This window comes from Podarcis vaucheri (assembly GCF_965113315.1).
Source record: "Podarcis vaucheri genome assembly, chromosome: 10".
Classification (NCBI taxonomy): domain Eukaryota; kingdom Metazoa; phylum Chordata; class Lepidosauria; order Squamata; family Lacertidae; genus Podarcis; species Podarcis vaucheri.
Window position 1 is genome coordinate 34490547 of NC_138748.1, and position 23265 is coordinate 34513811.

The window sequence follows — 23265 nt, forward strand, 5'->3', positions numbered from 1 at the left end:
AATCTTGCACATGTGTCCCAAATATGGAATAGGCACACCAATGTGAGAGGATGCCAGGTTTGTGAGAAAGAGTGATATGATGAGCCCTCTATGACTCAGACTGGGGCAGTTAATTGGTTGGGCCCCCTCAGTAACATGGGATTTGCTTACAGAAAAGTGACTTCCACATAGCTAGGGTGATGCTTAAAGCAGGCATGGAGGACTTCAAGCCTGAGGGCTGGATGTGACTCTCCAGACTTCTCTGGCCTTCTGGTTTTAAACACCCTTACAACCTCTAGATACCAGTCCAGCCATACCATTAGCCTGAGCTTGCCTCATTCTGCTAAACAGGACCCCTGCTCCAAAGATTCTGTATTAGGGAAGATGAACTGTCCCTCAGGGATCCCACTGTCCCTCTCTCCTCACATTCTGTTCACAGCCAGCCCCATCTATGGAAGAAACAGCTGTAGAGAAAATTTGGTTTTATCAGCACTCAGATAGTTGGAATTTAATTGGGATTAACTTCTAGTAGTTTCTTACAAGTGAAGCTAGAACTTGCTCTTTCACCTATAAATCCCCCACACTGGCAGTGCTGTATCTCCTTTTTCACAATCGGCAGTTCTTCTCAGCTCTTATTGAATTATGTGGCATCACCTCACTTTGAGCACTGTAAATAAATGCACCAGTTACAGTAACTCACTCTAAAAGTCTGCCTTCTATTATATCTTGCCATCTGGTACATGTCAAAGACTATGTAGTTTTAGTCTTACTATCCAATTACCTGAGCAAAAAGAACTCTGACCAAATTAATTTTCAGCAGAATAATGGCCCTGTCTTTTGCTTCTCATGGCTGAGTTCTTCTTTTTCAACACAGAGGAACAAGCACATCTATAAGACCACGGACAGTGTAATCCAAAGCATGTCTACTCAGGAGTAAGCTGTACTGGGTTCAGTAGAACTTATTTCCAGGTAAGTGTGTACAAGATTTCAGACTAAGTCTCACAGAACCAGCATTCTAATACCTTCTTTTTAATTAGTAGTGATCTAAATTGAGAATGTTACTGTTTTTACATGCATCATTTTACATTTTCAATATACATACATACATGCATACATAATTTTATGTTTATGCCTCCTATCCACAGTTCAAACCATGCTCAAGGCGGGGTGGAAAGGCCTGTGAGGCAGGGAGCAGGTCTTCCAGGACTCACAGCCAGGATGTGATATTATATCACATGTGTTCTTAAATGTTATGTAGTTATTTGCAAACTAATATGTATTTCTTCCATTAATATACATTTATTTGCAAATATTTCTGTACTGTCAGGCTAATATAAGGAATGAAGAATATAAAATCATAAATAAAATTACATCACAAAAAATAAAATCACATCAACAAGTCAGATACTTTAAATCATTTGTTTGCATGTTTGTACACACACAACACTTTATTATGTATGCAGTGCCATACATTTATATTCAATCCTTCAATATTATTTCAACTTCCATTAAGTAGTCCACATTTTAGAAACATGCGTGCTTGGGTTTATTTTGCAAGGTGTGTGTGGGAAAGTTCCATACATCTCATCTGGGTACTTCCCAGACATGAAGAAAAAAACTGGGCGGCTTGTTTCATTGAGGACTGAAATAGTTACATCACTTCTATATCCCATAGTTCCATAGCTTGAACAACTTTAGACTAATGGCACATTTTAAAGCAACTTTCCAAAATGTAAGTTGAAACTGAAACTGAAAAAAATACATTTTGTCCCTTCTGCCCCTGTTCAGTTCTTGTATGGAGAATTCAAAGTATAGAGAATAAGTATTGGACACAGAATAGGTTTTACACAGTGCTACTCAAATACAGTTCTCTTGGTGGATAAAACTGACTCACTAGCAGGCGATTAGCAAGATATACAAACATTATTAATGTAGGCTGTCAGTAAGCCTCTCATGTATTAAAGTATGGGGCACATGTGGTACATGATGTATTTTCTTCTATAATTGTTGTTGGGTTTGAAAAAGTATTGCATGCATAATGGTAACACCCAGTGCTATCGGAATATAATATCACACTGTATTAATGGGACACATCTATTCTGTTTCTTGAATAATCCATGCCAGGAAGTAACTATTCTTATGGGATAAAACAGCTATATATATGGTAGGCAGGCAACAAATGGAATCCATTACCTAGAAGGCTTTAGACTGAATGTTCTGCAGAATGTTTTGTACAGGATACATGATAGGCAGACTACCTCTCTCATGAGCGCACTGGGAATTTTTGAAAGCTGCTTGCATTAATGTGTGAAATGTGGGGCTCAAATAGGCTCTTCCTGTCTACAAAGCAATCTCACCTCTGGAGGGCAAATGTACAGCAATATAAAATGATAACATGCATATTGATGAGACGCATACAGATTAGTAGGTTCAAAAGTAAATGTCTACAGCTAACCTGAAAAACCAAGAACAAATGTTAACAAGTCATTCTGACCAAGATGTACAGAGACAGTCCTCCATCATATTTTAATAGCTAGATATGGGTAATTAATAACAATTAAAAATGTATTTCAGACAGTTCTCAAACCCTGGCGGCATTTAGCAGAGTCAAAGTTCTAAAAGGCTCTTAAATCTAGGTCATGCAGTTAGAAACAGAATATCTGTCATGATTCCTTTGTCTACTAAATGGCTACATCTATGGATGGGGAGGCACATTTTGGCCTTTGAATGATAGAGCAGATCCACACATAATGCCAAATAAGAGCTAAACAAACTATGGCATACTGGGAATGAAGAAGCTTGCTGGTGCATGCTGCCAACATTGCACCCATCCTCTTTTTTTGCTATGCTAGGAAGAAACAAACCAGGATATTGACTTAGTGTAATGTGCTAACAAGGACCTATGGTTTGCTTCTCACCAAACAAACAATGAGAGCCAGCCAGGAACAAACCATTATAGGTTCCCACCCCTCTCGGCTCATTCTAATTATTTGTTTGAAAGTTAGAGCTCTTGTTTCTTCTCTTTCAGTGAGGTTAAGGAGAGGAGGGATGGGAGGGTGCTATCTGCACAGTATGCATCAGCTTACCTGCTCATTCCTGGCAAGCCATCGTTTGTTAAACTACAATTTACCATTACAGGCCATAGTGCTGATACAATGGAACCTCAGTTTTCAAACGTAATCCATTCTGGAAGGCCGTTCGACTTCCAAAACATTCAGAAACAGAAGGATGCATTTCCGGAAGCCTTTACTTACGAAAAACTCAATACAGAAGCCACGTGGCATGCTTGACTTCTGAAAATTGTTCGGAAACCGAAACGTTCGACTTCCAAGATGTTCGAAAACAGAGGTTCTACTGTAGCCCTTTGCATGTTCTACACACAAAAAGTACACCAAAAAAGTAATTCCATGTTCAATTATTTTTTAAAAAGCATTCAGCAATTTGTAAACTATCTTTGGGTAGCCTTGGGAGTAGAGTACAATTTTGCAATTAAGCAAAATGTATATGAACATTTCACTTAAATGCACATCCTGGCCCTACATATTTGCTCTGAAATACCTGCCTACAATGCTGCTACAGAATTCTGTCAATGAAAAATCAGGTTTAGTGATGCCATGTTGAATTCCTAAATACACAGACATTATGTGGAAACTGAATTTTCAAAGCCAGCCCCTGCTTCTCTGCTGAAAAGTCATATCAGGGAGGTGCAATCAGCAGCGGACAAATGATTGGCAGGAAGGTGCTTAATTCCCCCTCCCCTGCTTTCAGCCTGCATGGTTTGAGCTATATGTTTCCAAGTCCTGGGATAGACTGCTGTGTAGTAGTGCCCAATAAAATTCCCTTTGGGAGGACTTGATGGATATAAACATGTCAGAAAATGCCAGAAGCCAGATCCAGAAATGGTATAAATATGTATAGCCAATGAACACAAGGGCTGCCTCTTTCCCGTTGTGAAGTTACTCTTTTTTTAAAAGGCTATTTAAAAGCACACAGTGATTACGACTTTAAAATGTTTGTGTTAGTCAGATATTCCTCTTGTGCCCATTGCTCTCTGTCAATTGCTCCATAGACTAGATGAAACTGCAATTTTGTAATGGGTGAATTGATTTCTGGGTTAATAAAGCATTCTGGAATCAATTGGTCTGGAATGTCTTACATAAATATGAGAGAAAATCTGATTGCACTGGAATAGTTGGGAAATGTCCTGTGATAATTTTAAGGTGAATACAGTATTTGGTTCTTTTTGACAGTTTTGTGAACAACAGCCTAGGTACTTGCAGTGGATGTAGCCCACCTTGATTTCAGCAAGGCATTCGACAAGGTGCCCCATGATATTCTTGTAAAGAAGCTGGTAAAATGCAGTCTTGACTATGCTACCACTCAGTGGATTTGTAACTGGCTGACTGACCGAACCCAAAGGGTGCTCATCAATGGTTCCTCTTCATCCTGGAGAAGAGTGACTAGTGGGGTGCCACAGGGTTCTGTCTTGGGCCCGGTCTTATTCAACATCTTTATCAATGACTTGGATGATGGACTCAAGGGCATCCTGATCAAATTTGAAGATGACACCAAACTGGGAGGGTGGCTAACACCCCAGAGGACAGGATCACACTTCAAAACGACCTTGACAGATTAGAGAACTGGGCCAAAACAAACAAGATGAATTTTAACAGGGAGAAATGTAAAGTATTGCACTTGGGCAAAAAAAATGAGAGGCACAAATACAAGATGGGTGACACCTGGCTTGAGAGCAGTACATGTGAAAAGGATCTAGGAGTCTTGGTTGACCACAAACTTGACATGAGCCAACAGTGTGACGCGGCAGCTAAAAAAGCCAATGCAATTCTGGGCTGCATCAATAGGAGTATAGCATCTAGATCAAGGGAAGTAATAGTGCCACTGTATTCTGCTCTGGTCAGACCACACCTGGAGTACTGTGTCCAGTTCTGGGCACCACAATTCAAGAAGGACACTGACAAACTGGAACGTGTCCAGAAGAGGGCAACCAAAATGGTCAAAGGCCTGGAAACGATGCCTTATGAGGAACGGCTAAGGGAGCTGGGCATGTTTAGCCTGGAGAAGAGGAGGTTAAGGGGTGATATGATAGCCATGTTCAAATATATAAAAGGATGTCACATAGAGGAGGGAGAAAGGTTGTTTTCTACTGCTCCAGAGAAGCGGACACGGAGCAATGGATCCAAACTACAAGAAAGAAGATTCCACCTAAACATTAGGAAGAACTTCCTGGCAGTAAGAGCTGTTCGACAGTGGAATTTGCTGCCAAGAAGTGTGGTGGAGTCTCCTTCTTTGGAGGTCTTTAAGCAGAGGCTTGACAACCATATGTCAGGAGTGCTCTGATGGTGTTTCCTGCTTGGCAGGGGGTTGGACCCTTGTGGTCTATTCCAACTCTATGATTCTAAAAAAATATATAAAAAAATTAAATTACTCAGTTATGTTAAAGCCTTTAAAAATAACAAGCTCATTATCCCTAGATATTATAGATCACAAGCAAGCTGCACAGGAACAGTAAAAACCCTTCAATTCAGGAGAGAGACCTGTGTGTCCAGTGATTGCTGGATCAGGATTTTGAAGCACAGATCAAAGTGCACTTCAGAATGTGCATCCAAGTGAGTTGCTTTCAATGGGATACAAAAATTATTTTCAGCAATGCGATTTTGTGCTACATAGCAATGCTTCTTCTTCTTGGGGACTATCTAAAAAGCCGGGTTTTATGGACAGCTTGAGTGACACAAGGAACTGGAGAAATATGATGACCACTAGGTGGAGTTCTGCATGAGCTGGCTGTTACACAAGAGCTACTCACCAATTGGATACTGCCAGAGTAGGCTATCACTGCACAATAATCTCCAATAAAAGTATCTCCCCACCAAACTCAATGGGACAGTGTTCTGCTTCTTGAGCATGCAATGAGACAACTATTATTTTCTGCATCATTATTTTCTGAGGTCATTCCTATCAGGACACAGTTACAGGCAGCAGTGGAGAGAGCCATGGAACAGAACTGTGCCAGGGAATCAGTGGTTAGGAACCAAGCAAGGAATTGGAGCTGAAGAATGTCAAAGCCAGAGCCATTGTTGGTCAGGCAAAGTCCCAGCCCAAACAGGAAGCTTTTACAGTCCCTCTGGGTGGGTGGGATCAATCCAGAGACTCAGAATACTTTATGTTAAGTTGTGGGTGAACATATCAGACGACACAGTGGTTCTACAAACAGCTCTTGTTTATTCAGGCCAGAACAGAACTGACTGAAGGGCACAGTCAGCCTGCTTATATAGAGCTCCAGTACAACATTACTGTAGCAACTTTCTAAAACTTTCCAATCACTGAATGTCACTTTCGATCCTTCATTTGCATAAAAACTATCCAATCACTGAACGTCACTTTCAATCCTTCATTTGCATAACTATCTACAGTATCCCCCTGCTGGCCCAGGGTGAGAACTTCAGTACATAACACTTTACTACCAAGGAAGATGCTCTAATATGTAGCTAGAGTTGGAAGGTCTCTCAAGGGCTACCGAGACCACTGTCTTGCTGATGCAGAATATTTGCTGCTACAGTATCCCTGATGGGTGGCAAGTCAACTTTTGATTTAAAACTTCTAATGAAGAGCTTCTACCATCTGTGGCAGTCTGGTCCACTGTTGAACAGCCTGTGCCATCATGAAGTACTTCCTTATGTTTAATTAAAATTCCTTTTCTTGCAATTTGAATCTTGATACAGGTCCCACCATATTGATTCAGGTCCTACCATCTAGGCACATTCCAGTTTTTATTGATAGCCTTAGTGGTTCACCGTCTACTCCAGATAAGTTCTGGCAATTCACACCACACTGGTCGGTTGAATACAGACAATGGTTCCCAGTTTAAGCCTTGCGGCTTCTGACAATTTAATTACACCCAGCCATTGGTCATATTAGCTGGAGTTAATGGGAGTTGTAATGCAAAACATTTGGAGGGAAGCAGGATGGTCACCTCTGGGCTAGGGAATTGTGTATACACACCCTCCATTCAGCTTTGCTTCTTTCTATTCTTCAGCACAGATTTCTCTACATGCCAGCAATAATGGATTTCCATGGTATCCTTCCCTGTTATTAACATGGTGCTCTGTGTGTCTGTCTGAGCAATGAACACCTCAGTGGCTTCCTATCACAAACACAATAGATGCCTTCAGTGTAATACTGCAAATACTTGCTTCCTGTCATTTAAAAATAACAGCTGCCTTTCAAGCTTGCTCCAAGAGCTCTGAAAGGTCACAGGGTGGTATTCTGCAATGTCTGGAATGAAAGCAGCTAGTCTTCTAAATCTGCCATGCTCCTTCAAAACTTTCCTCCCCAACTCCCATCCCAACTTGGCTTCTTTTCTTTTCTTGAGTTTTACTAGTTAAAAAAAAAATTCTTAGCTATTTATATAGCAAGACCATTGCACACCTATATTTGATGTAACATCAGTGCAAACAAGAAAACCATCATTAGCAAAAACTGAAGTGAAAAAGGCTATTTAAAAAAACACACAATCAAGTAGTCACAGACCCATCCACAAATCTTGTACCGAGAGAGCAAAGTTTAATCTCTATCAAGAGCATTTCATTAAGCATAAAAACACACAATCAAATCTAATTAGAGCATAACCAATTATTCAGTTTTTATCTGGTCTTACTGGGCCTCGTTGCACACTGAACATCTGTAGCATAAAATGGAAAACTGGCACATGCAATTTCATTGTTTAAAGGCTGACAACTCCATGGAAAATAAAGATGAATAAAATCTCAAGTTGGGGAAGTAGCCAATATGTGACAAGTTGGCTCTCATTTATTCTGAAATCTTCCAGCGTTTTGCATCCGTTCTTGAGGAGAACACTCAGTTATGAGCAATCTCTGTGGCCTTTCCTCCACCCCCAAGTTTGCAGAACCAGAAAACAATATTTAATATGCTTGCTCTGCCAAGCTTTCCATATGTGTAGCTATTTGATATGCAAATACGATGCCCGTTATCAAGGGTCTGTGGAAATCTGTTGCTGCCTGTTAAAGAACCACAACAGTACAAAGGAACTCAGTGGTGAGCCAAGAAAAGCTGAATTGGGCAGAAAACAGCAATTCATGCCAATCACCTCTAATAACAAATCCGTGTCAAAATAACAGCACCTGCTACTATATCTTGCATTTAGGTGGACCTTTCATGATTGAAGAGTTGAATGTCTATATTGTTTGGGTTTTCTTTTTTTTCCCTTTTGCTTGGGCTGAATCAAAAGAACCCGAGAACATATTTGGCAGAATCAAAAAGCATCTACTTTTGATATTTTTTAAACAATTGCTTCAGCGATTTTTTTATCTGCTTAGGAAGCATTAGCCTCACTTGGCATCAACTTTGTTCTGCCCTCTCCCTGAGGTATCATCTAGTCAAAGCTGATTGGCTATCTAGAGTTGTGTTCAGTGGGAGGGACTCTGAGTGATGAAGGTAAGGGGAGAGGAAGATTAGCTGCTGGTCTGGAATGGGGAGTGGAGACAGAAGAATTGTTGGAAGGGCAACAGCAGAGATCATTCCATGTGTAATGGAAGGGTTAATTCTGTTGGTATTACAGTCAGCTAGCTAAGAGCAGGGCAGGTGGAGGTGTTGTTTAACAACCAGACTGAGTGGCATGAAGGACAGATTGTTAAGCAACTCTGGAAATTGTAGCTCTGGCAGAGGAGTGAGGGCCCCTGAAATCTGGCACCAGAAATAACCACAAAGCAACTTGTCTCTGCTTATTTCATGTATGCACCACACCCAAATGTGCCAGTGTGGTGTAGTGGTTAGAAACCAGGGTTTGAATCCCTACTCAGCCATGAGACTCATCGGGTGACCTTGGGCCTCAGCCTAATTTACCTCGCAGGGTTGCTGTGAGGAAAAAGAGGGGATGGGAGAACCATATACACCACTTTGAGCTCCTTGGAAGAAAAGGTGGTAGATGAATGTAATAAATAAAATAGGGCTCATCTTCTCCCATGGAATTTGGACCCAATTGCTGCTTTTTATCCTCATTAAGCATCCAGGACTTGGGACTGGTCCTGAGCCTTCCCCCCTCGCATTTTCATTTTGGTCTTGGTGAAAATTAAAAAAAAAACATTCTCTTCTCAAGTGCTGCACACATAGAAATAGTGGCTCAATTAAAATGCAAATGTATGAGAAACGTGTGGTGGCTGGAGATTAAATAATAGGACGACTGTTACCATAATTCCCTTAGCTATTATAAAGATCAATTGATGAAAGGATTTTCCTTGCACTGGGAATAATGCAACATGCATCTTCAACCATGTTTATTATCAGGCCTCCTCAGGAATTATTAATATAGCTGCTTACTGCTACAGTTTTGGACAATAAATATTCATAAAAAATTAATTAAAGTCTATATTTTTTTCCTCAAGAATCTGTGTTTATGACAGGACACTTGGGAGTTGTTGCCTTGGATTCTGTTGCTCCTGTACTACAAGTGCGACAGGGATACATTTAGCTATTTTACATGTTGCTTCTTTGGCAATTGCTGAGGAAGTTGTTGACAATTGCAGCATAGATTCATATGACTTTATTTGGTAGCACGTAACAGCAAAGACTGTTGTTATTCATTATGCAGCACAAGATTCCCAAACATTTAACTTTCTTAGAATGGAAAAATATTCCACAAGATCACTTTTTCTTCCCCCTGCTTCCATCTTGCAATTTGTATCTTGCAAATACAAGATGGCTCCATCTTTATTCTCTAATGCATGTAGCCGGGGACCTGCATGGTTAAGCTATGTAGGTTTGCATAATGACAATTTCCTTGATGTGCTCAGTAGGAAGCAATAACTGCCTTCTTGCATCTCTTAATTCAGCCTTAATTCAAAGCAGTCCATGGCTTTGCTCACCTTTTTAAATGTTATTAATGATTGCCCTTCGGTTAAGGCCAAGACCTTTGTGGTAGCAGCAGTCACAGTAAGAAGGCATGCCTATAGACACTAAGGGAGGCATCTCCAACAGCCCTCCAGATGTTTTGGCCTACAACTCCCATGATCCCTAGCTAACAGGACCAGTGGTCAGGGATGATGGGAATTGTAGTCCAAAACATCTTGAGGGCAAAAGGTTGGGGGTGCCTGCACTAAGGAATAAGTCCCAGGGACGTACTTTCAAGTAAGAGGCATAGGGTGCATACACTTGATAAGAATTTGGAATATACCGGGGTGATTCTGCAGTGACTTATTTCCTTGTATCTGGTGATGCTGAATATGCTAATAAGAACATAGGATAAGCCCTGCTGCATCAAACCAAAAGTCCATGTCCTCATTTCTCATAGTGGGCAGCCAAGCCTTATGAGGAATGGTTGAGGGAGCTGGGTATGTTTAGCTTGGTTAAGAGGAGACAGAGAGGATATATGATAGCCATCTTCAAATATCTACACTTTAGTTGAGATTCCTGTGTTGCAGGATGTCCCTCAGAGTACCTTCCAACTCTATGATTCTAAGTCCTTCTAGGAATCTCACAAGCAGTGCATTAAGGCAATAGCTCTCCCTCACTGCCACCTCCAGTAATTAGTTTTCTGTGGCATAAACCCTATTAGTTTAGGTCCCCATATCTGAAACTACATTGCTCCCATAACCAACCTGAGGTTATCTTCAGGGGCTCTCCTCCAGGCTGCCGCACCAGGGGCTGGTAAGGGACAAGGACAAAGCCTTCTTAGACACTGGCACCCAGTTCGCTTAATTCTCACCCAATGAAGAACCTCCTGGTATAGGTATTGTTATCTTTTCTGCAATGAAGCTGCACAATGGATAAATACTGCTTGCATTTTTGGGCTTTCCTTCATGGCATGGCTGTGGAGGCTATAATGTTGAGAACCTATAATGTTGAGAACCTATGCATAAACATACACTGCAATGCCATCGATTGCTTTAGTTATCCTTTTCTGCACCTTTTCCTTTGTACCATATTATTGTCCTCAGTAGTTGCATATTGTCATCAAACCAACCTTGAGAGTGGTATGAGAGAGAGAGTTGGCGAGGGGGAGACTATAACACCATAGAAGACACTTGGTGGTATTCATTCAGAAGTTGAAAATGTGAAAAACACTACAGTACAAACTAGATCTCTAGATATTATCAATACTGAAATGAACAGTTGAAGTGAGAGTTTCCATCTGCAGGGAATCTTGAACTAGGGTATTTCAGCTGTAAAAAAAAGAAAAGAAAAGAAAATTGCCACAGGGACAATTGCTGCTTAAGCAGATATTTAGGACTGGAAGGCCAATGTTGTTGTTTAGAATACAATTCGATTAACTACTGGCATATCAATGCGTAGAATCATATCCAGCTAAATCATATTCAGAAACACACCACTAAAACCAATTAATTTAAGTCCATTCATTTCAATGAGTCTACTCTGAGTATGATTGTAATTGGGTATTGCCCATGAGAAATTGACATGTAAAGAAACAGAATCTAATCTAAGTTTCATTCTCAGCTGCTGATAGAATCAGATAAATAGAACACAACAGAAAGTAACAGCTCAGTAGCAAACAAATTCATTATCTTGAAAGAGCAGCCATGTTACAGAAGGATTAAACCATTTAAGTAGCCAAATGAAAAACAAATACAATTATGATTAACTTGGATCATTCCCCAACACTGAGTTCCCCTGAGTGTTTCGTAAATGTTTTTTTGCAATCTGAATATCTTAGCTGCATTAATTTTGTCTTGTCTACCTTTATTATTTCAGTTGCTTGCTGTTCTCAGTTTGATTCTGTTTGCATTGTTTCATCTCTGTCAACAGATTGCTATTTCATTTGGCTAGTTTGCATGTATTGAACGTTTGTCCTTCAGATTAAGCCCCAGCACAACTTGTGCTCTGTAAAGCGTCTCTCAGATGCCTATGGCATGGAAGTGATACTTATCATATAAATGGGTCTCTTTAGTTCTTTAGGATTCCTTTGTTGAAGGGGGAAAGCCAGATCTCAATGAAAGCATACAAGGTAACCTTTTTCTTAACTTGTTGCAAAGAGCATAGAACCACAGAACTGTTATGGGTCACATGCCCATTTATTTATTTCTACATTTGCACCTAAGAATGCTCTGATAAAAGGCTCATGGTAGAGAGAAAGCCTCTTCCAACTCTTGCCTTTTCCCTATATTGTAAGACTGTTAATAATCAAATTGCAGTCTGCTTCAGGTGTTCCTTATCTGTGTAGCATAATCACATAAGGGATGAGTACACCAATTCCACATCCCCTCATTTTTTGTCCAGTCATTGCCCACAATCATGTTTGTCCCCATGCCCCCCTCATGTGATTATATTGCATAAATAACAAGCATTTGAAAAGGGGTTAGGAGTGGAATTTCTTTCCTGCAAGTTTTTCCACATCTTGTATTAAATGTGCATTTTAAAATGCTGTAGAACAGGGTTTCAAAAACTTGGGTCTCCAGATTTTTTTGGACTACTATCATCCCTAGCTAGCAGGACCAGTGATCAAGGATGATGTAAACTGTAATTCAAAAAAAGTTGGAGACCCTAGTTTGGGAAGCCCTGCTCTAGAACAAGGGAGACGGCCTTTTCAGTATTTGGGCCTAGGCCAGGGATCCCCAAACTCAGTCCTCCAGCTGTTTTGGGACTACAATTCCCATCATGCCTGATCACTGGTCCTGTTAGCTAGGGATGATGTAGTTCTAAAACAGCTGGAGGGCCGAGTTTGGGGGTGCCTGGCCTAGGTGGTGGAACTCCTTCCCAAAGAAGGCTCACCTCCCCCACTTTTTTTACTGATTTTCTGCTGGACAGCAAATACTTTTTCATTTCAGGTGACCTATGTACTCTGACACATAAGCCTATGACAGAGCATTGCCTCTTCTCCTTTTGTAACCCATTGCTTAAGGTTGGGAGAAGACAGAAGCTTCCACTTACTCATCCAGACTGTTTCAGCCACTAGCAACAAGTGGAATAGTAAACGTCTGTGCATATACAGCAGATGCTCACTGTCAATAGTGTGCACAAGTTAGCAGTTTCACACCTCAGAGAATCCCTGATGACTGACTACTGCCGCCCACCATAGCTGCAACCTTCAGAGCAAGGGACTTACTAGTGAAACTGTTTATGACATACAGTATCGTTCATATAAATTACTGTGAACAGCATCATCAACAAAACCAGTCAAATAAACTTAATAATTTGGAAGGAGTTTTAACAATTGTTTTAATGCAGTGGTGTCCAAACTTTATTCAAAGAGGGCCAGATTTGATGAAGTGAAGAGCCATGAGGGGCGACCAAAGGACCGACCTTTTTTTTAGGATTGAAGTTGCTGAGTGTTTTTTTTTGGGTTGAGCTTGTTGAGCTTGAAGTTGCTCAGGTTTTTTTAGGATTTTACCTCAGGAAATAAACTGCCACAAGGGCCGGATTAAACCGACCAGCAGGCCAGATTAGGCCCCCAAAGTGGATTTTGGACATGCCTGTTTTAGTGGCATGGACTCAGATTAATCAGACTTCATCTTTACCACAGCTCAAGGAGAGACCACACGATTTGCAAGTGAAAGGTGCATAAAAATAACCCAATCTGGAAGTTACCAGAGCATAGAGTACAGAGTACAGTGGCAAAGTCATTTATGTCCAAAAGCGGCTATAGCTGGCTGGAGCTGGAGACGGGTATTCCTAGCCACTAAGGCCACCTGAAGCTTCAGTGACAGTGTTGAATCTAGGACCATCTTGAAGCGGTGGACCTGCTCTTTCCAGGGGAGTGCAGCGCTGTCCAGAACAGGCCATCTCTCCACCATGGGAACTTAGAACACATAACACCTCTGCCTTTTCAGGATTCAACTTTCTTTTATTGGCTACATCCAGTCCATTTCAACCTCCAAGCACCGCCCTAATGCCTCAATTGTCTCTGCCAATTCAGATGGAACCGAGAGACAGAGCTGGGTGTTATTTGCATTTTGATGGCCGTTCTCCTGACAAAAACTCCCAGGGGCTTCATAGAGATGTTCTTTATAATTTTTAGCAGTGCAGTTAAGTAACATTGACATTTAGGTATTCATCTGAACATAAGCAGGGGTATTCCAAACTAAATCCAATTAATTTCAGTGGGCCTTCCTGCCAGGTAAGTGTTCTCAGAACTGTAGCTTTTATTGCAAATGATCCCGGCTGCTGAATTGTTTGGTGAAATTGATGACAGCAATTAGACCTCCCAATTTGTGCACTCTCACCCCTGTATTCAGTAGATAAGTTTCCAGAAGGAGAAGACAATCAACATTTTCATTAGCTTTATTTAAAACCAAGCCTGATTTCCTTTCTTTACTTCTTAACATTATGACAAAGAGTAATAAGAATTTTTGCAGTCTGCAAAGCGTCTGCTTCCTGTAGCTAATTTTATGCTAGATGTCAAACCCATTTGCAATGCACTTGCTGCTCTAACGGCAAGCTAGTTAGGTTCTTTAACCTTTCTTTAAAAGTAATTTTGCATTTCCCCCTCTAATTACATTTTCAGGCACAACTGTAAATTAAAGTTTGATGGCAAATGTCTTTATATGGGAGTAAATCTTTTGAGTCTTTCAGGAAAGGACACATTTTTAAGCCAATATGGAAGATCAGGATTGCAAAACTATACTCTGTGAAATTGGCAACTTTATTGTCATGATATTCTCAGTTCAGCAGCATTATCAGATCCAGGAATACAAATTTTGGAAAGTTGTTGTTATTTCAAGAGAAATATATAGGATTTTTTTTGGGGGGGAGAACCATAGAAATTCACTTATTTCTATTGTGATTTATTCAGCAATAGATTGTTCAAATCATCTATGGTTTTTTTCCTTCACCACAAGCTGTCTTTCTTTGATAAAATAATTGTAAACCAAATGTAAAGCTATACAAGTTCAGTCCAATCCTTTCTCCAGCTTCAGGTGCTGTGGTGGGAACAGAGATTTGAACCACAAAGAACAAACAAGTAACAGGGCGATGGGGGGTAGCAGTCTTTCCCAACCTGTTGTCTTTCGCATGTTTTGGACTACAGTTCCCATCATCCTTGACTATTGGCCATACTGACTGGGACTGATGGGTGCTGTAGTCCAGAACCTCTGGAGAGTACCTAGTTGGGGAGATTCAGCCTGAGTGATCCAGCTTAGTTCTTCTTTTTTTCATAATGTTTTGAAAAGGAGCTGCTCATGAAATATTCATATCCATACTTGTTCTAGTTAATATGAGTTAAATAGGCTCCTGCTATTAAGCCTGCAACTCTCTGAAATAACGAAGAAACACGAGAGAAAGCCGGCCTGTCACGTATTTGCTACCCGGCATACATCAAAGCAGTGCCTATTTTCAAATGACTTCTTTCACATATTCCTCCCTCCTACTGAGTTCAAGATACATATCTTTTCCACCTTCTCAATGGAATCTCATATCTTAATTACAACCTGGTGGGAAAGTAAATTTCAAGAGCCTACTCCTGATTTGTCGACTTCAGCTACATGACTACTTATATCTGGATTAGCTGAATGTGGCTGCCTTTCATCCACCTGTTTGAGAAAGTAATTTTAAGAATGGGCCCAAATCTGATACTGTGGGCTTTCAAACATAGCCCTTTTACTGCCCAAGGGACTAAGGTTAATAGCGGTAGTCTCGTAATCTGGTGAACCGGGTTCGCGTCTCCGCTCTTCCACATGCAGCTGCTGGGTGACCTTGGGCCAGTCACACTTCTTTGAAGTCTCTCAGCCTCACTCACCTCACAGAGTGTTTGTTGTGGGGGAGGAAGGGAAAGGAGAATGTTAGCCGCTTTGAGACTCCTTAAAGGGAGTGAAAGGCGGGATATCAAATCTAAATCCAAACTCCTCTTCTCCTAACAGGCTGCCAGGCTATGGGGTCAGTTGAGAATAAAATTGATGACTGAAAGGGGGAGCTGTCCAGGGTCCTGAGAGTCCTGTACATAATCAAGTTCCAAGGAAGTTATTTAAGTCTATGAGTAATTGCTCCTGAAAATGATTTTTGGACTGCAGTAATTAAGTTTTACAGCTTGTCCTATTGTATAAATTTCAGAGTAAGTAATTTAATTTGAATTACAAATTTTGGTCTGCTGCTAAAGTAGAAAAGGGTACTCCAAATCTATAGCAGCCTCAGAATAATTCCAGTTTAGCTGTTTTCACATTCTCACAGATTCAGGTAAATAAGTAATTCATTGAGTGGTAGATGTAAAAGTTTCTGGGGAGTCTAGCATAAGTGGTATAACATGGGGGGGCATTCACATCTCTAATTTGGTTTAGCAGTTGTAGGTGGAGATACTGACATAAAAGACCAGCAGCCCTCAATAGTCTTGACATACTTAATGCAGCATCTTGTCTGCATTAAGTTAAGGGTTAAATGTTCTTAATAACTGTGGGAATGTTCAGGGAGTCAGGAGAGGATATATTGTTAAATTATATCCTTCCCAACTTGTGTTAACAAGTTCTACAATTTAGCAGAGTAGCATTCCCCTTTTAAACTTACACAGTGGATAGGTTTGCCAGGCCTGCTTAAGCTTCTAAAATAAGTCTCCTGCTAATTCCTCTTTTATTCCCTCTTTAAAAAGAATATACACAACAGAGTCTTGTATAAAAGTATAAAATAGTTTACTCACTCATTCTGCTCACAGATAGATCCCAGAAGGCAGACTAAAGTTAGAAAATATATATACCAGGAATGCATCCCATAGGGAGATAGTTCCTTTGTCCATCTCAGGCTGATGCTTCTTCAATGAAAGCAAAATGGAGAAGAGAGAGATGTGGTGGCCAGCCCTGTGCTTTTGTTACCTGTACAGGTAAAGTCACGCCCACCTCTGGTCACATGTAGAGGAAGTTTGTCACAGCCCAGGAGGAAACAGGAAGTTTATCTACTGGCTGGACAAACATCCCTCTTCATGTCTAAACATGTCCACTCTAGGAATGTTGTATTTGACTGCTCTGTGTTTCACACCCCACAATAACTAATAACCATGGTAAGTAATAGCTAACAACCATTGGTAAGCATTAGAAAGAACTTTTTGGTGGTAAGAGCTGTTCAACATTGGAAGCAACTGCTGTGGATGGCCCGGGGGTTAACCCGAGCAATGCAGTCCAGGTCCAGTACTGAATCCAAGGATTCTGCGAGGAGTCAGTCCAAAAGGGCCAAGGCAAGTCTCAAGGCAGGAAACCAGGCTAGGTCGGGCACAGGGTCTCAGGCAGCTTCCAGCAAGCAGCAATGTTACTCCCGCAACCTGGGGCAGGGCCCGACAGCCTTTTATCTCTGTCGAGGTAATGGCCGCTCCTGATCCCCGCCCTGTCTCGCCCAAAGGCGAGGACTCCTCCTGCGAGTACTCAGGTCTCTCCTTCTCTCAGACCTGAGCCTCTGCAGCTCGGGAGATGTCGGTGGGTTACTAGACCCAGAGGCCGCCTCAGCCTCACCTGACCCAACTGGTAGTGGAGCAGCTGTACTTGATTGCCCAGCAGAGGGCAACGAGGTAATCCTCGCATCTGGAGCCAGGGCAGGCTCAGGCCCCTGACTCGGCCCAGCTGGTGCTTGTTGCAGGGGAACCTGTGCAGACTGGGGCTCTTCAGAATCAGGCCCCAGACTTGGTTCAGATGCCGCCTGAGGCAGAGGATCCGGTGCAGATTGAGACTCCTCTGGTTCCGAGTCTGAGCCCGGGTCCCAGGCCATCACACTCTTTAGGCTCAGTCTGTGCAACCGTACACAGGAAGGGTGCATGAGAGCCATGAAAAATTAAAACCCAAAGTACAAGATTGGCTCCACTATTATCAAATAATGGAGGTTTTTAAACAAGACAGGAAAATTGGCTTCCAGGTGGAAAAATCAAAACTTGAGACAGAATTGTTAGAACCCAATACTAAGAATTTGTCAAGAATGTATAACTTGCTGTTGAAATGGAATACACAAGACGAAACAGTTAAATCAGTTATGATTAAGTGGGCACAGGACATTGGTCATAATATTATGTCCGCTGACTGGGAAAGGTTGTGGAACACTGGTATTAAATTTACGGCATGTAGTGCTTTAAAGGAAAATGTGATGAAAATGGTCTATAGGTGGTACATGACTCCAGTTAAGCTAGCAAAAATTTACCATTTGCCTGATAACAAATGTTGGAAATGTAAGGAAACTGAAGGTAATTTTTATCATCTTTGGTGGACATGCCCGAAGATTAAGGTTTTCTGGGAGATGATATATAATGAAATGAAAAAGGTATTTAAATATACCTTTCTTAAGAAACCAGAGGCCTTTCTCTTGGGCATTGTCGGCCAACTGGTGCCAAAAAAGGATAGAACTTTTTTCATGTATGCAACAACAGCAGCAAGAATACTGATCGCAAAGTATTGGAAGACACAAGATTTACCCACCTTGGAAGAATGGCAGATGAAAGTGATTGACTATATGACATTGGCGGAAATGACGAGCAGAATTCGTGACCAGGGAAAGGAGACTGCGGAAGAAGACTGGAAGAAATTTAAGATTTATCTTAAGAACTATTATAAACTTGATGAAGTTTAGAATGTCGAGATTTTACAGAGAGAAAGGGTTGCAGTAATATAAGATTAGATTAAGAAAGGACTATGATGAATTAAGATCGGAAAAAACATTTATAAGTTGCTATAAAATTTGGACATGAGGATGCAGAAAGGGGAGGTATGGGGAAGTCCGAGGAAAGAAGTTTATGAAAGGACATTTTGAAATTATATTTGTTTGTTTGTTTGTCTGTTTTTCTTTTATGTTTGTTTGTTATAAAAACTCTTGTAAAACCAATAAAAAAAATTTATAAAAAAAAAAGGAAGGGTGCATGAGAACGATGGGTGTTGCTCAATCTGCTCACTGCTTGCAGGTTCAAACAAAACAGGTAGACAGGCAATATAAGCAAAGAGGAGGGGCAGCATAGTCAGAAGGCTGGGGAGGTTGACAGTGAGCCCCTCCTTTTCTAGTTATAAACTCTGAACTCTATTTTTTCCTCCTCCATCAGTTCCTTATTTTTGTATAGTTTCTGCTTTGCATAATTCTGCTGCAGATATTATATCCCAAGGGTAGAGAACCTCCATTCCTTGGGCCAAATTTGGTTCACTCGCCTCCCCATTTGCCCCTCCCCATGCCATTTTGGTCAAACAACACCCACCTGCCCTTCATCCAATATCATATATGATGTTCCTACATCTGATAAAGTGGCTTTGGCTCTCAAAAGGTTAAGTCAAAGGCTGCAAGGACCCATATGATTGTTTACTGTCATCTTTGCAGTTCCATACTGCACTTAAACATTTTTTAAAGACTCCAGGACATGGCAAAAATCTAACTTAGTGATCTGCTGTGGGTGTGGAGGAAGTTTTCTGTGCACAAGTTCTGCCCTATTCACTTCTCATGATGGAGGCAATCTCCTCCCTACTTGAAATGTGTGTGGAATACTATGTGTGCCTCAACTTGGCATGCTTAGTGCAGTGTATATGAGGCTCTGTTTTAAAGCAGCTGAAATAGTCATTACTATGGCAGAATGCTGCAAAGCTGGATCTAGTCTCCTGGTGTGATTTTCTGCTGTGGGCATAATTTTAGCTTCTTTCTTGTCAGATGTCTCTCCAGAATGCAAGACAGAAATCCAAATTGTGTGCAAATGTATAATTTGACTATATGAGTGAGGACTTATTTGCCATCTTATTGATTATCTAACGTTGCTCTATTTTGAATGCTTTAATTCTAGCTCTTAAATAGTCCCCTGGTGTATTCATTTCTTCTGTCTGTTCTAGCTTGTGACTTGCTGGCAGATGAATTTAATTGGAGCCTTCTATTTTCTTAAGTGCTCCGAAGACAGGAATTTTGTCAAAATAAAGCTATGGAGGGTCCAAGAGAGCAGGAACAAAGAGTGGGGATAGAACATTAGTTTTCTTGCTAAATAGTCTGGGTAATTTTAGCAATGCTATATCAGCAAAAATTGATCAGGAAAGCCCTTTAAAACAGAATTTGACAGGGGCAGCCAATCAGGTTCCCCACCAGATGCTGTTGGACTACAACTCCCACTAGTCTCAGTCAGCATGCCCAATGGCTGGGAATGATGGGAGTTGTAGTCCAGTAACAGATACAGGTCTCTCAGTCTAGATGATGGAAATGAAGCACTTTCTGGTCTGTGAACATTCACAATTTCCTGTAAAATACCATGATATGATGGAGTAAATTTCAGAATTTTTGAAATCTATGAAGACTAGAGATACCATATTAAAGATTAATAAGATTTATTTTAAGAACATTTCTGGGTTACTCCTTCTATGTTTCTACCACTTGTGTGATTCACCTTAGCAAGTTATCCCCAGGCCCTTTTTGTTGTGGGATGAGTTTAGGCAATAAGAGCAGATAAGCCAAGGTGGCCCACTATTAGGCTTTGCTGTTATATGTCTGAGTTGATTATCCAACTTGGTTATGGACTCCAGCAATTTCACAATTCTTGACTTCATTTTTTATTTCTTAAACGTGGGGAAAAATAGTAACATGCTTCACCTTGCTATGTTGTGAAAATGAATCAGGCTCCATATGCCTTATACATTTAAAGCAATATCATCCCACTTCAAGCAGCTATGGCTTCTTGCAAAGAATCTTGGGACTTGCAATTTGTTAAGAGTGCTGGGAGTTGTTATGAGACCCCCTCACAAAACTACAATTCCCGGGGTTCCTTAGGAAGAGGGATTGCCTATTAGATCACTCTGAGAATCGTGACTCTTGTGGGGGGGGACAGGGGTCTCCTAACAGCACTCAGTACTTTTAACAAACTACAGTTCCCATATTCTTTGGGAGAAACCATGGTTGCAGTGGCGTAGCGTGGGGGGTGCCAGGGGGGCCGGCCGCACCGGGCGCAACATCTGGGGGGGCGCGCTCGCTGCCTCCGGAGTCGCCGAAGAGCCTCCGGCGCAGGCTGTAGCAGAGCCCCATGTCTCGCGGAACCGACGAGCTGTGCGCGCGCCCGGGCTGAAGACGTCCGGCAGGCAGCGGCTCTCAGCCCCGCGCGTCAGGGCCGTGGAGGACGCGCCAGGCAGCCCCTCCTCACAGCCCCGCCTCCGCCACTGCTGCGCCATGTTGCATTTTCCTCGCCTCTCTGCCCCCCTCCTCCTCCAGGCAAGCGGCGTGGTTTGGGCGGCAGCGCCAGCGGCAACTCGCCTCAGATCGGCAGGTTAGGGGTTAGGGGGGGCGCAAATTACTTGCCTTGCCCCGGGTTAGGGGGCGCAAATTACTTGCCTTGCCCCGGGTGCTGACAACTCACGCTACGCTGCTGCATGGTTGTTTAAAGTGGTGTGAATGTATAAATGTACAGTACAGATGGGGCCTTAGATCAATATAATAAATCACTTTCTATATTAAAATTTCTATATCGCTCATTCATAATGAAAACACAGTCATCCTTTTCATACATATTATGTCCCGATCATTACAATGAGCTCTTTTGTCTCATCCTCACTCCACCCAATCACTGATAAGACTGATTTTTTTTCATTGTTCCTTACAGTTCCTTGCCTTCTGAAGAAAGATCTCTCTCATTTCTTCCTTGTTTGGAGGGGGGGTTGTTCCTTGATTCTCTCGCCCTTGGATTCTTTTATGCTACTTTGGGCACAATAATAATCATGCTAGCTACATTTATAAAACAGCCTAGCATTTTGTAGGCTTGCCAGCAATGTCATGGCTACCATGGTATTCTATGAACACTGGAGCATACAAAGGTAAATGGGAATTGCAATGTGAATCACACTTAGCACTGCAGAATGAAGCTTGACGGGAAAACTACATCTGACCCCACTATATTATTACAGGGTCCTCCCTCTCCCCCTCCTGGTAAGCAAAAGTGACCCACCTGCTAGGAAGCTAGCATAGCAGTTCCACCTCACCCAGCAAGCCACTTCTGAATGCAATAATTTCACATGGCTGCAATAACCAGCAATATACTTGACCGACAGACAAATTTGAGTATGCCTCTATGCTACTTTCAGATCCACAACATTTACAAGGCAGTTTCTCCTTTTTTAAAAAAGCATCCTGTCTTCATATATCACTTTCCCCTCCTGAACATGGATATTCATTTTCAGTTGCTTTGTTGATAACCAGTAATTTCCTCAAGATGCTCCCTTTCTCTCATTTGTGGATTTCTAATTGCTGGTGCATCTGCTCCCTTCAAAAGGAGCCAGTCTTGCCTTTGGGCTCCTCCTTTGTCTTTTCTGGGATATTTCATACGTTACTTTCAAAAAAATTCCATTTAGGGAGATATTTGATGGACGGCGTAAATGTTTAATATGCCATAAGCCTTGCATGCAGTGGCTTCCAACGGGTCTAATTGCAGTGGGGAAATGGCACTAATGTATCTCACCTTTCAAATGAGACAATCTATGCCTGTTTCCAGAGATTATTTCAGATTTGGAAACACAGAGCATATCAAGCTGTCCTTACCCACACTTTGTGGTGCTGTCAAGGCAGGACTGTGAGGCAGAAGTCCAAGATCCCACCCAGCAAAACTAGCAAGAGGGCTTTAAAATGTGGGCTAGCTTACCACATTTTGAAGCGAATCTAGCGCACACAACTGCCTAAAGATTCTCCCTCGCACGCACACCCCAATTAAGTATAGAGTCTAAAATTATGTAACTGCTCCACTATGCACACACTTATTTGTCACTGATAACTTTGCTACTTTGCACTCACCCTAAAAGCTTGGGGGCTGCCCTAAAGTACACATTTCTCAGACTGTAAAGGGCTATTTCAGAAAGTAGCATGCAGATAGTCAACGGGAAAATGTAATTAGCCCAATTTAAAAACTGGAACTGCTAATCACATTAAAACCATCTGGGTAAAAAAATTAATTAAAAATTAAATCACAGATTATTTTGATTTAACAAGAAAGCAGTGATGAATGGAGGGCGCCGAAGAAAAGAAAATGCCTGTTCCAATTTTAGAATACTGACATCAATGTCTTCCAGAGTCATCCCACACAATCTGTCAGCTGGCAGAGTCATACATTGGAGGATCAGAGTTGCGTAAGGTCACAGTTCTGCCGCCAGCCATTCTGCGCGCACGCATCCCTCTGAGACAAACACTGTAAGCAGCTCTTTGCGCAAGGGGTAAGGCAGCCGATCAATCATCTGAACCAATTCTATCCCAGTCAGCATGTAATGGGGGTTTCCCTCCTCCTCTAGAGAGGTAGAGCCATGTTAGCCTTCTGAAGCCAAAACAACAGTCTTGCAGCACCTTAAAAAACTTAACACTTATTACAGCATAAGCTTCAATGGGCTAAAGCAGTAGTGGCTGGTGTGGTGGAAC

General features: G+C 41.6%; 1 long non-coding RNA gene across 1 annotated transcript in view; it reads right to left on the reverse strand.

Annotated features, from left to right (window-relative positions):
* Positions 1–11095: 11095 nt before the first annotated feature.
* LOC309542323 overlaps positions 11096–23265 on the reverse strand; it is a 39824-nt gene continuing 27654 nt past the window's right edge. Inside the window, exon 3 of the long non-coding RNA XR_014224200.1 lies at positions 11096–11174. This is a non-coding gene — a long non-coding RNA (uncharacterized lncRNA). The remainder of the gene's footprint in view (positions 11175–23265) is intronic.